General features: G+C 34.5%; 1 long non-coding RNA gene across 1 annotated transcript; it reads right to left on the bottom strand.

The window, feature by feature from the left end:
• Positions 1-11,735: 11,735 nt before the first annotated feature.
• On the bottom strand, positions 11,736-12,593 carry LOC110877661. Its single transcript, XR_004865878.1, has 2 exons — positions 12,409-12,593; positions 11,736-12,148 (listed from the first exon to the last, which is right to left on the bottom strand). It is a non-coding gene; the product is annotated as an uncharacterized LOC110877661 (long non-coding RNA).
• Between the last annotated feature and the right edge of the window lie 1,319 nt (positions 12,594-13,912).

The following is a 13,912-nucleotide window of genomic DNA, read 5'->3' as shown; positions in this document are numbered from 1 at the left end:
CGTTGAGGATAAACCGGTACTAAAAGCTCTTGTGTCCTTGGACGACCTCGGTATCTTACCAACACTATACTACGTCCACGATGGGTGCACTTGCCCATATGTGTGTTTAGTGTTAGTAAATATCGTGTTTTATAAATTTAAAACTTGGCTAAAAGTGTAAAAAGGGCTTAAAATATACATCAAAAATATATTACACTACACACACATCACCATACAACTGAATTTGTAAAGTATGTTGGATATTAATGGGGCTTTTATGCGAATCATGTGAAAATCAAATTAAATGAGATAAGAAAAATATGGTGCACAATGATTTTCGCAAAAACCCATGATTGATTATAATGAGACACATTCTATAGTGGTGGATGTAATGACTTGCCAATATTTTATTAGTTTGGTAATATAAATAGAGAATTGATATGCGTCTTATGAATGTTATGTATCACTTGATACTAAAAGTTTACATGAAAGTCCCTCAAGGATTTGAATGACCAAAAATCATGTAAAATGAGTTCTCGAGAACGATATAATCGTGGTATACAAATTCATATTTGAATACGTTGAATATAATTGGAACTCCTGATGAGTATCGTAAAGCATTTAAGTGCTTATAAGGTTAGTTGAAACATCTTAAGGATGTAATTCTTGTGGACCAATAACTATACATAGAAAACTTGTGCCTGGGTATTATGGCATCTTAATGTACAATGTATAAGCATGGTACAATATGGATTAAATATTCAAGACATCCTTGCATATGATATAGAAATCAATGAGGAGGTATATGTAATAGAACTCATAAAGAGTGAATGCACATACATTGTTTCTTAATGTTGAAAGAAGTATGTATATGATTGCAAATGCCCGAAGCATTGATTTCAAGTCCTCAAGAATCTGTCTTTATGAAGTTAAAGATAGTATGAACTAAAATAGTCAAGTTGAGTGTTGTACAACTCATGAGATATTTTGATAAAGAGCAATATAAGTTTGATAATATTATCCATGTAACACCCCGAAAACGGGTTTGGTAATCAAACCCCGTTAATACTAATACACGGGTAAAATACCGTTAGCGGTAAAGGTAACCCGGTAAATATTAGGATTTAAAATAAATAAACCTAATATTCAATAAAACGAGAATAAATTCTTTTAAGGAAAATAAAGTTTATAAGAAGCCTGAATTAACAGGACTTAAAATAAACTGAGTCATAATTCCCCGAACCCACTAAGTTAACTAGGAATATTTAACCTAGTTAATAAGTGGGAGTAGTGTTAGAAATAGTTAGATTGTGGCTTACTTAATAACTAACCAAATATGAGGGACCAAACTAAGATATCTTGAAAATGGTTTTAATAAAAAAAAAAAAAATAACACAACACACACTAAAAGTGTGTGTGTGCGTGCGTGGGGATGGCCAGGAGAAAGCTCCCATGGAGCTCTAGCCCTAAATCCAACAAATCTCTCAAACTGAAGCTCAAATCAAACCCAAATCGTCTGCATGTTTACAAATTCGTGATCACCCAGTCGTGGGGATTACAAGGTATGTTGAATTTTATGATTTGGTGATACTTTGAGATTATGATGAACAATCATAATCAAAATTCTGGAATGAATGTTGAATCTATGAGTGTTATTGTGATTAAATCTTGGTTTAGAAACAAACCCTAGTTGAAAACTTGATGAATTGAGGCCCAAACTAGGGATTTGATAATTACCCTATCATGTGTTAAATGGGTTTTGTAGAAATATGGTGAACACTCGAATTAAGATGCTAAATGGATGAACCTTGATGTTGTGATGCTAGTTCTAGGTGTAGTTCATGTACACTAGACATAGAGGCATGATTTTGATACTAAAACTTGGTTAAAATGATGAACATGATTAGAGAAAATATGCTTGTAAATCTCGCCTACAAGGTGTTTGTTAAAATGCCCGAATGAATATTGAAAAGAGGATTTTATGAAAGAAATGCGTAATTGGCTAGTTTGACTAATTACGTGAAATATGGGTTAAAACGGATTCTAATCATAACAATGATTTAACTTAATTATGCCTATTGGATAATTAAGGGTAGTTGACTTCTAAAAGTCAAATTAACCAATGATGATATCAAATAGTAGTTTTGGCATGAAATCCGTAAAATGAAATAGTCATAAGTAAAGATGACTAATCTAATCATCTTACGGATTATAATAATAGTTTGACACTCTCTACAAGCTAGGTGGAGGCTTGGGAAAGAAGCGGTCAAACGAATCAAGCACGAGAAGAAAAAAAAGCGTATTCGGGTGCGAGGTAAGTAAAGCTTACACCCATTTGTAGTAAACGTATGTATTTTATAGGTGATAAATGTGACAATCGATTATATTCGAAATTGAAGTTCCGACACTAAGCGATATGAGTCGGAACGAATAAAAACGATCAAAACCATGGTTAATGGTAAAATGGACAAAAAGGTAAATTAGTCATGTAATGACGAACAAATAAAGATGCTTTTATGTAAAACGAGTTAAAGGGAAAACCGGGGTAGGTTTAAAGGTATAAAATGGTAATTAAATACCATCTCATACGAATAAATGGTCAATTAGGCTAAATGGGTCAATTGGTGTTGTTAACACCATTTAACTCATTTGACAAATCGCTTGTTGAGTTTTGTAATTACAGGAGATAACATAAGCTTGCGTTGCTTCAACTAGAAAGATTTAACGCAAAAGTTATGTAAACGGGTCAATACTTTGACCCGAGCCAGGTACGTATAAATAAGCTTTTAGTTAAACATGCAATTTTGGTCAAATATTTAGCGAAAGTCCTTCGTCGTAATGTGAGGGACTAAAGTTGACCAAAACACCCTTGAAGGGTATATTGGGCAAACGACCTATAGGGGTTGTTTAGGAACTTGCGTTAAGATTATGGAATCATTACATATGAATAAAAGTCATAGGAATGCACATTCGTGGGTCAAATGCTCAAAAATGGTCATTTGCGTAAAATGACCAACCGATGAGCAAAATTTGGGAAAAAGGGGTACATTACGTCAAATCCACCTCAAAATAGTCGTGGTGGATTATTTGTAGTTAATTAGACATGGAATTTTGTAGCGTCAATAGAAAAGCATAGTTCTAGTCTAAAATGCACAAATACCCTTAACGGGTCAAAATAAGCATTTAAGCGTAAACGGGATTTTATTATGTAAGAAACCCGTGATTTGAGATTAATATGATAAGAGATATGGAAATAATGAATTTCATGAGTTTAAAGGTCAAATAAACATGTTGGTGTGATGAAATCATGAACGGGTCAATATTTGGTAAAAAGGGTAGTAAACCGAAGACTTAAAAGTCTGAAATTATGTTAATCCGGATGTAGGATTTTAACTCCATAAGATGGAGAATTAAATTACGGACGCGTAGGAAAAAGAATCGGGTAAAACGGATTAAAAACGAGAGAGTTATGCTCGTTTCCGTGAAATCGGGTCATGCTGGGAATATACAGCAACTGTTTAAGCAACAATCTGCCAAAAAGGGGGCTAGGTGGGGCGTCTAGCCCCCCCTGAACTTGAAAAATGCTTGATTTTGTTTGTTTGACCCATATAACTTGTTTAAACTTGTTATTTAACTATCAAAACTAACTTTTAAGTTGGTTTTGATCATAGGTGATTGCCAGGAGTGCCCGGATGAAGATCAAGCTCGATGAGGAACCGAACACGATAAAATATAACACTCGGGATTAAAGCTTCCGCACGGCGTTACGTCATAACTTTTAAACGACGAACTTATTTATATAATGTTGAAAACTTTTAAGTTGTAAAAGTTTTAGATTACTCGTATTTTCTAAGGATACTTAATCGTAATTACATGTTTAGGTTCGTTATTTATACGAAAACCTTTAAAATTATAACATGGGTGTTACAAGTTGGTATCAGAGCCTTGGTTTAAGAGATTCGAGTATGGTGGGGAGGAACCATGCTTGGACTTAAACCTTATGCTCTTGACAAAGAATAGTGTTCGGTTCGAGGCTTGATCGCAAATCCGGTAAGTGCATGTATGCTAATGGTCTAGCGTATTAAATTGTTGTAGACAACACATAGGGTTACCGTGTAATACACGTTACCCCAATTGAACGATTGATATAGTTGACAAAAATACGCGCATTGACGCGTATAGTAGAAAAAGGCTTGTATTATAATACAGGCGATTATTGAAGTTGATATTACTAACTTTTGTGAATATCTTGATTGAAGGACACTTGCATTTAAAGATGACAAGAGTTGAACAAATTAAGGATATGATAGAGGGACGGTCTGAAGTATGACGAGAAGGGCATGCTCACCGAGGACTAAATCGCGTAACGACCGCGAACAAGGCTAATGGCAAGAGAAGCCCATTAGGGCAAGCATTATCAGGTGCACGTTTTAAATCATTGCATAAATAGTAATATGCAACAGATATGTAGAGATTGAAAGTTGCATATGTAGATTGAAAACTTGGAAAGACCTGAATAGAAAACCTATCCGGGATATTGTTTCCAAGAAAAACAGATAGAGGTATTACTTACATAGGGCGTGATGTGAAAACTGTAAAAAGGTCATGCGTGTCATGTGTTAATCGCTTACTGTGGCCAAGTAAGTAGCGGCATATGATACCATGAACTTCTTATGGCGGACACGTTTACATCCGATGTAGTAAGGGTGGGGTGAATGGGACTAATTAAAAAGTACCCAAATGAATCAGATAAGCAAAATATTTGATAATAATGTAAACGCACAACCAAGTGACGGGAGCGTATTACATTAGGATAACGAGCCCGGGTGAAGGGACAAACAAGCATGTAAAATGATTTAGACAAGTATTGGGAGGGAGTGTACTTACACTCGAACCCAGAAAACATCAAGCATGTAAAATGATTTAGACAAGTATTGGGAGGGAGTGTACTTACACTCGAACCCAGAAAACATCAAGCATGTAAAATGATTTAGACAAGTATTGGGAGGGAGTGTACTTACACTCGAACCCAGAAAACATCAAGCATGTAAAATGATTTAGACAAGTATTGGGAGGGAGTGTACTTACACTCGAACCCAGAAAACATCAAGCATGTAAAATGATTTAGACAAATATTGGGAGGGAGTGATACTTACACTCGAACCCGGAGAATGTAAACATGTAAGATGAGTTAGATATGCATTGGGAGGGGGTGTACTTACACTCGAACCCGGAAAATGCAAATATGTTCCTTAACGGGTCATTTTTGTAAAACGTCGAACTTAAAGATAAAGTCAGAATATAAAAACCGAAGCGAGGTCTTAATGCATACCGGGAGGGTTGCAATAATAACAACTTCGGTAAAACACCCGGTGGATGGGTAAGAATTAAACACATGCGTAAACCAAGAGACGTGAACGCGGGTTGAAAGATCAAAGTAACTTGGATTACGAGTTATGACTATAAAATCTCGTATATAGAAATTGTGAGTAAATATGTTCAACTATTCGAAGTCGAATGGGTCGAATAAAGAATAAAGTTGATTGTTTATAAGTGATGGATTTCACATTAATGGGTCAAACATGTTGAATACAATATAACGCCGAATGGCACAAATGAGCACTAGCCAGATAAAGGTAGTGTTAAATGCAAGAGAATAATGAGTCCGGCAATGGGACATAATCAAACACGAATGTATGTAAACTGGATAATGGTGAGCATAAGATAAACCGACGCATAAATGGCGTGAGAAATCATAAAGTCGGAAAATGTGCCCGAAAAGAAACGAATGTAGCCTTAGACTACGGTCAAGGTCAAAGATAATATCAAAACGATAATAAATGATGTTAAACAAAAACATGGTGCCTTAATGCCGTATGCGTATATAAATGTATACACATTTGAAGGAAGACTCGAATAAAAGATGATCTACGGGATCATCATAACCTACGAGGTATTAATTAGAGCAAAAGGGCTACGGGGCTAAAACGACCCACGGGTCATGATTAGAAAGAAGTTATAAGGACTTCGCCTTAAAGAGGTGAATGTCTAATCAAAAATAGCCCATAAGGCTAAGTGATAAACCTACGGGTTAGATGGAATAAAGCAAGGAAATCAGTTAAGAATCCCCGCGTAAAAACTAAGACTGTAAAGGATTAAATTACGGACTGTCAATATCCCGGTATGGATGATTGACACAAGATAAAGAAAAGATCCTAAAACTAAAACTTCGGTTTTAGTAAGAAATAATGTTCTTACAAACATAAATTCTAGGAATTTAAATAGTAAGCATGAAAGATACAAGTCTTGACACTGATAGGCGCAAGATGATATATTCGAAAGGTGATATTCTCAAAAATGAAAGGTTGATATAAATTAAACATGACGTGACACGATCACGGTCAAGAAATGTAATGTGAAGTGGAATCACATTATCACCAAGTGAGCGGTAACAAGCAACTGGACTAATAAGTCTAGTTAGTGAGACCGGTAAAGGTCATTTAAGTAAGTTGGTTGCTTGTAAGAGGTGGATTGGGTATAACTGAACCGAATAAAAGAAATTTGAAAAAAAAAAATTTGTTGCTAAAAGTGAAAGATTTCACTAAAGACCTTTTTTTAAACGGGTCAAAGTAACGAACCCATAAAGAATTCGATAGTATATGAAAGTGATGAATATCGCTAAGTAACTAAATTAGTGGAAATAACGAGATCACGTTATTCCGAGTTGCACTATGTCGTATGAGATACGTAGACAAATAATAACCAAAAGGATGTTACCATACTTTTCTGGTAATACTAATAATTGGATAAAAGTATAAGTAATGTTTAAAAGAATTCTCGGCTCAAATACATTGAGTTTAAACTCAATGAATTATGTAAGAAAAGGTTTCGAGGACGAAACCTCTTTAAGGGGGGTAGACTTGTAACACCCCGAAAACGGGTTTGGTAATCAAACCCCGTTAATACTAATACACGGGTAAAATACCGTTAGCGGTAAAGGTAACCCGGTAAATATTAGGATTTAAAATAAATAAACCTAATATTCAATAAAACGAGAATAAATGCTTTTAAGGAAAATAAAGTTTATAAGAAGCCTGAATTAACAGGACTTAAAATAAACTGAGTCATAATTCCCCGAACCCACTAAGTTAACTAGGAATATTTAACCTAGTTAATAAGTGGGAGTAGTGTTAGAAATAGTTAGATTGTGGCTTACTTAATAACTAACCAAATATGAGGGACCAAACTAAGATATCTTGAAAATGGTTTTAATAAAAAAAAAATAACACAACACACACTAAAAGTGTGTGTGTGCGTGCGTGGGGATGGCCAGGAGAAAGCTCCCATGGAGCTCTAGCCCTAAATCCAACAAATCTCTCAAACTGAAGCTCAAATCAAACCCAAATCGTCTGCATGTTTACAAATTCGTGATCACCCAGTCGTGGGGATTACAAGGTATGTTGAATTTTATGATTTGGTGATACTTTGAGATTATGATGAAGAATCATAATCAAAATTCTGGAATGAATGTTGAATCTATGAGTGTTATTGTGATTAAATCTTGGTTTAGAAACAAACCCTAGTTGAAAACTTGATGAATTGAGGCCCAAACTAGGGATTTGATAATTACCCTATCATGTGTTAAATGGGTTTTGTAGAAATATGGTGAACACTCGAATTAAGATGCTAAATGGATGAACCTTGATGTTGTGATGCTAGTTCTAGCTGTAGTTCATGTACACTAGACATAGAGGCATGATTTTGATACTAAAACTTGGTTAAAATGATGAACATGATTAGAGAAAATATGCTTGTAAATCTCGCCTACAAGGTGTTTGTTAAAATGCCCGAATGAATATTGAAAAGAGGATTTTATGAAAGAAATGCGTAATTGGCTAGTTTGACTAATTACGTGAAATATGGGTTAAAACGGATTCTAATCATAACAATGATTTAACTTAATTATGCCTATTGGATAATTAAGGGTAGTTGACTTCTAAAAGTCAAATTAACCAATGATGATATCAAATAGTAGTTTTGGCATGAAATCCGTAAAATGAAATAGTCATAAGTAAAGATGACTAATCTAATCATCTTACGGATTATAATAATAGTTTGACACTCTCTACAAGCTAGGTGGAGGCTTGGGAAAGAAGCGGTCAAACGAATCAAGCACGAGAAGAAAAAAAAGCGTATTCGGGTGCGAGGTAAGTAAAGCTTACACCCATTTGTAGTAAACGTATGTATTTTATAGGTGATAAATGTGACAACCGATTATATTCGAAATTGAAGTTCCGACACTAAGCGATATGAGTCGGAACGAATAAAAACGATCAAAACCATGGTTAATGGTAAAATGGACAAAAAGGTAAATTAGTCATGTAATGACGAACAAATAAAGATGCTTTTATGTAAAACGAGTTAAAGGGAAAACCGGGGTAGGTTTAAAGGTATAAAATGGTAATTAAATACCATCTCATACGAATAAATGGTCAATTAGGCTAAATGGGTCAATTGGTGTTGTTAACACCATTTAACTCATTTGACAAATCGCTTGTTGAGTTTTGTAATTACAGGAGATAACATAAGCTTGCGTTGCTTCAACTAGAAAGATTTAACGCAAAAGTTATGTAAACGGGTCAATACTTTGACCCGAGCCAGGTACGTATAAATAAGCTTTTAGTTAAACATGCAATTTTGGTCAAATATTTAGCGAAAGTCCTTCGTCGTAATGTGAGGGACTAAAGTTGACCAAAACACCCTTGAAGGGTATATTGGGCAAACGACCTATAGGGGTTGTTTAGGAACTTGCGTTAAGATTATGGAATCATTACATATGAATAAAAGTCATAGGAATGCACATTCGTGGGTCAAATGCTCAAAAATGGTCATTTGCGTAAAATGACCAACCGATGAGCAAAATTTGGGAAAAAGGGGTACATTACGTCAAATCCACCTCAAAATAGTCGTGGTGGATTATTTGTAGTTAATTAGACATGGAATTTTGTAGCGTCAATAGAAAAGCATAGTTCTAGTCTAAAATGCACAAATACCCTTAACGGGTCAAAATAAGCATTTAAGCGTAAACGGGATTTTATTATGTAAGAAACCCGTGATTTGAGATTAATATGATAAGAGATATGGAAATAATGAATTTCATGAGTTTAAAGGTCAAATAAACATGTTGGTGTGATGAAATCATGAACGGGTCAATATTTGGTAAAAAGGGTAGTAAACCGAAGACTTAAAAGTCTGAAATTATGTTAATCCGGATGTAGGATTTTAACTCCATAAGATGGAGAATTAAATTACGGACGCGTAGGAAAAAGAATCGGGTAAAACGGATTAAAAACGAGAGAGTTATGCTCGTTTCCGTGAAATCGGGTCATGCTGGGAATATACAGCAACTGTTTAAGCAACAATCTGCCAAAAAGGGGGCTAGGTGGGGCGTCTAGCCCCCCCTGAACTTGAAAAATGCTTGATTTTGTTTGTTTGACCCATATAACTTGTTTAAACTTGTTATTTAACTATCAAAACTAACTTTTAAGTTGGTTTTGATCATAGGTGATTGCCAGGAGTGCCCGGATGAAGATCAAGCTCGATGAGGAACCGAACACGATAAAATATAACACTCGGGATTAAAGCTTCCGCACGGCGTTACGTCATAACTTTTAAACGACGAACTTATTTATATAATGTTGAAAACTTTTAAGTTGTAAAAGTTTTAGATTACTCGTATTTTCTAAGGATACTTAATCGTAATTACATGTTTAGGTTCGTTATTTATACGAAAACCTTTAAAATTATAACATGGGTGTTACAATCCATCTTTATCAAATGTTCTTTCTTAAAAGTTCACTATAATCGCAATTTACAATGATGATGTCTGAGCATCATCAAGAGAAACTGGCGAGCTTTTAGAAAGGGAGTTTTGTTAATGACCCTAGCATAGTCTAATTATTACTTGACTTGCAGTTCGAGTATATTCGTAATCATACTTTTATTCATCTATCAAACTACATCAAGAAGATGTTGGTGGGACATTTTAGTATGTAGAGAGCTCAACCTTATAGTATGTTAAAAGTTGTTCAGACACTTGTTATAAGAATGACTATTATCATCTCGTACCAAAGTAGAGATTTTCAGTCTAGAAGTACCATAGTTATGCATATGTGCATTAATATGTTTTGCTAGATATGTACGGTTATAATATCTTTCACTTGAGCTTATTGTCATGATATAACCTTTGTCAAGCGAAGAGATATTGGAATGACTTCAAAGGAATATTTCAGGTATAAAGAATATTTGATTATATTTTACTAACCCATCAAAACAAGTTTGGTTAGTCTTGTAGATGCAGGAATGTAACAAAACACAGTCGTGGACATATGATATTTTTTGAAAGGAGGCACCTAAAGTGTCGTTAGAAGATTATACAACATTGCTCAACATAAAGGATTGCACATTAAGGGATCAAGCAACAAATCATTGGCTACAAAAGCTTTCAAGGAAGATGGACACACGTTACTTAAAGGATACATGTTAAAATGAGGGGGAGACTTATTCAAGTTGCACTCTTTTTCCCTTGACTAAGTTTTGTCCCATTGGATTTTCTTAGTAAGGTTTTTAATGAGGCAACATACCTGATCCAGAAGTATCAGGGGGAGATAATGCGCATTATACGCTGCACTCTTTTTCCCTTAGCTATGGTTTTGTCCCACCGGGTTTTTCTAGCAAGGTTTTTAACGAGACAGCATCAAGCGTATTATGTAGATAACCAAGGGGAGTGTTATGAATATATTTATTATTAATGTGGTTATCAACACCTAAAATAGATTAGGCTTGTTCCACAAGTTTTCCTATATTATATATAGTCTCATGTATCTCTTGTAATATACACCTCAATCAATAAGATCAATATCTTTCTCCATATTGTTCTTTATATTCTTTTTGCTATTAGGCTAGTTTCATAACAATTTAAATATTATATTAGAATTTTATTTTGATTGAATATAAAGTCTAAAATGTGTTTTAAATCTAATCTATAATTTATGGATTTAATTTTGATTTGAAATTATTAAACAAAAACCCATAAAATTAGTAACCATTTAATCAATTTCGTAAGTTTTACTTCCCCTTCTAGAATCAAATTAGATTTTTGTGATAATTAAAGTTTTGTCAAGAATATAAAAAATCATTATTTAATATTCAATATATTACATTATATATTTAGAACTAGTGGGAATGCCCGCGCTTTGCCGGGGATACTTATGTTTTTTTGCGCACGTTGCCTGACGGATTTCACATAATTTATCTTTTATACCAGTTTGCTAGCTAAGACGAGCAATTGAGTATAAACAAAAAAACTGACATAAAAAACTAACAATATAAGCAACTTGTAGACAACATATGGATAAACAAAAAAGGTTTAGCTGAATCAAACAAGTTGAAGTTCAGCTCAAAAAAGAACAGTACCTGACAACTTGAACAACAATGGGTGCGCATCTAACAAAAATATTATAAAATCTGCACATATTACGAATCTAATACATCAACAAAAATAAGTGAATTTTATAGTTACAAGAGCGATCTATCGTAACAATTTCCTAAAGATGGTGTGTGCTATAATCATACTCGAGAAAGTGGAGTGGTTACATCTTAACAAATATAAGAGCCTATGTTAATTTCGTCCTCTTGGCATTGGCGAATATCATTTTCCTTCAAGATATTATATTTTTTCTTAAACACAAAACAAATTATCAAGAATATATTAATTACCATAACCTTTTAACATAACTAAATGTAATTATAATCCATTGTCCTTGAAATACAAACTTAACATATAATGACATAACTTTGCTAAAAACTTAGAACACAAAAGCAAGTTTAACAGAATTTTGTAAAAAAGAGCCCTTAATGTGATTAACCTTAACACACGTTGAGAGCTAGTTTCAACTGCCACTACACGCCGCACCCCTATCACAAAAATGGGAACATTCAACAACATTCAGAGAAGATATGGGTGTGACCAGAAGGTCATCAAGGGAAAACACTTAAACTTCCCTATTGGAATTATATGCTTAGATGGAAATTCATACATGGGTCGGAATGAAGAGTTACGACATATCCTGAATCTAGAATGAGCTTTGTTGCCTACCAATTGCAGTGCCTGAATCACGGAATAAAATCAGTTTTTGTTAATAATGAAGGAAATTAGGAAAAAAAAGATAATAGAAGGAAACAGACCGTATAACAAGCTCATAAATCAATTTAATAGAAGAAAGATTATTGTGGTTATAATATAGTTATTTGAATCATAGTTAGCACCCAAACTATTTATAAAGCTCATATGAGATGAACAAACAAAAGTGTATGTGGGCACCTCGATACCACCTGAACTATTTTGATCAGAATTGAAGAATTGTTTACCTGTTAGTCCATTACCGGACTCACCCACCCGGCCGATTTAGCCACATGTAATATCCATAGTCTACATGAGATGTGTGAGCAATGCTTACTTGAGTTATGCTTACAGGAGAGTTGGACACCTAGATGGCGAAATTAGCATGTGAAAGCAAATTCGAGTTAAAAAAGGTAAGTTTGGTGCAAGGAACACGGCCAGGTTAAGTTGACCCGATATACTTTTTGACAAACAGTTGAAATAATGTATAGTGCGTCAAACATAATGTTTATCTCGTTTAGAAGATAAACACTTAAACTACAACAACTTAAACTAAATGCAGATTTACGAAATCAAGTAAAGGTTAACCTAACCTATCACCGATAAACATAAAAATTCCAAATAGAAAGAGAAAAGGTAACATGAGATGCACAAAGTGACAGGCTCGAACTTCGAGATAGTGGAAGCAAATTTTGTATATACACTTTTGCCATAAACTCCGTTGTCTGACAGAGATGCTGTTTCGCATCTGACACATCGACGGAAAATGGAATTGGCGCGAGTGGGCATTTGCCCTTTTGATGATCACATAGTTAAAAGTACAACCAATCAATCATGAAGGAAACATTCAAAGAAGACCAAGATTACCTGAAATTGTGATTTATAAGATAGACGACCTTCGTTTGTTTCCCAATGTTCCGCCCCTTCACGTCGCTGGTTATGGATGTGGCTACGAAAAACACATTAAGAACCATTCGTTATTAAAAAGCGAGGATTGTTAACCCCAAAAAAGTTACCATTGACAAAATAACCCCACGAAATATGCATACCTATGTCCTATGCACCGTTTGAAAGAGATGGTTGTGAAAGTTATTGCTCTAGCGTTGATTTTGGAGCCAAATAAACGAACAGAAATCAAAGATAAAATAGATTAAACAAAGAGATGACGATGAATAGAAGATCGTGGTTGAGATCTGGACCAGAGGTCGGTTGCCGAAATAACACTAAAAACACGTTTCAACTAAGAATCATTTTGCCCTGCACCCGCCCATCGTCCAGCCTCAAGTTATCAGTTATGACCTCAAGTAAAATGATTGACGAAAGATCAAAGATATAATATACAATTAATATGATAATTCATATCTAAATTAAAAAAAATGATACTCTATATTGTAAAAATCTAATGTGATATGACAATAGCCTTCCGGATCCTTGCCGATGTGTTTCACCAGCGACTCATTATATCATATAATCAAGAATTCACAAAATTCTAACAAAAGAATCATTCAGAATATCAGATAAATCAAACTCACTAAAACCAAAGGGACATGTAACCTGTATGATAATTTTCAGCTGAAGATCTTGTGTGAGGACATTCTTCGAACAGTTGGTGAGCATAACATTCAGGTTCGTAAAAACATGCAATTGCTGATCTTGATCACCAGCACCATCATAAATCCAATCACCAGATCCACTTCCATCTATGCCCACTTCCATCTATGCCAACTGCATGGTAAAATTTATTTCGTATAC

Source organism: Helianthus annuus, chromosome 9 (assembly GCF_002127325.2).
Source record: "Helianthus annuus cultivar XRQ/B chromosome 9, HanXRQr2.0-SUNRISE, whole genome shotgun sequence".
Taxonomy (NCBI): domain Eukaryota; kingdom Viridiplantae; phylum Streptophyta; class Magnoliopsida; order Asterales; family Asteraceae; genus Helianthus; species Helianthus annuus.
The sequence above is the reverse complement of the archived record's forward strand: the minus strand, read 5'-3'. Positions and strand labels throughout refer to the sequence as shown.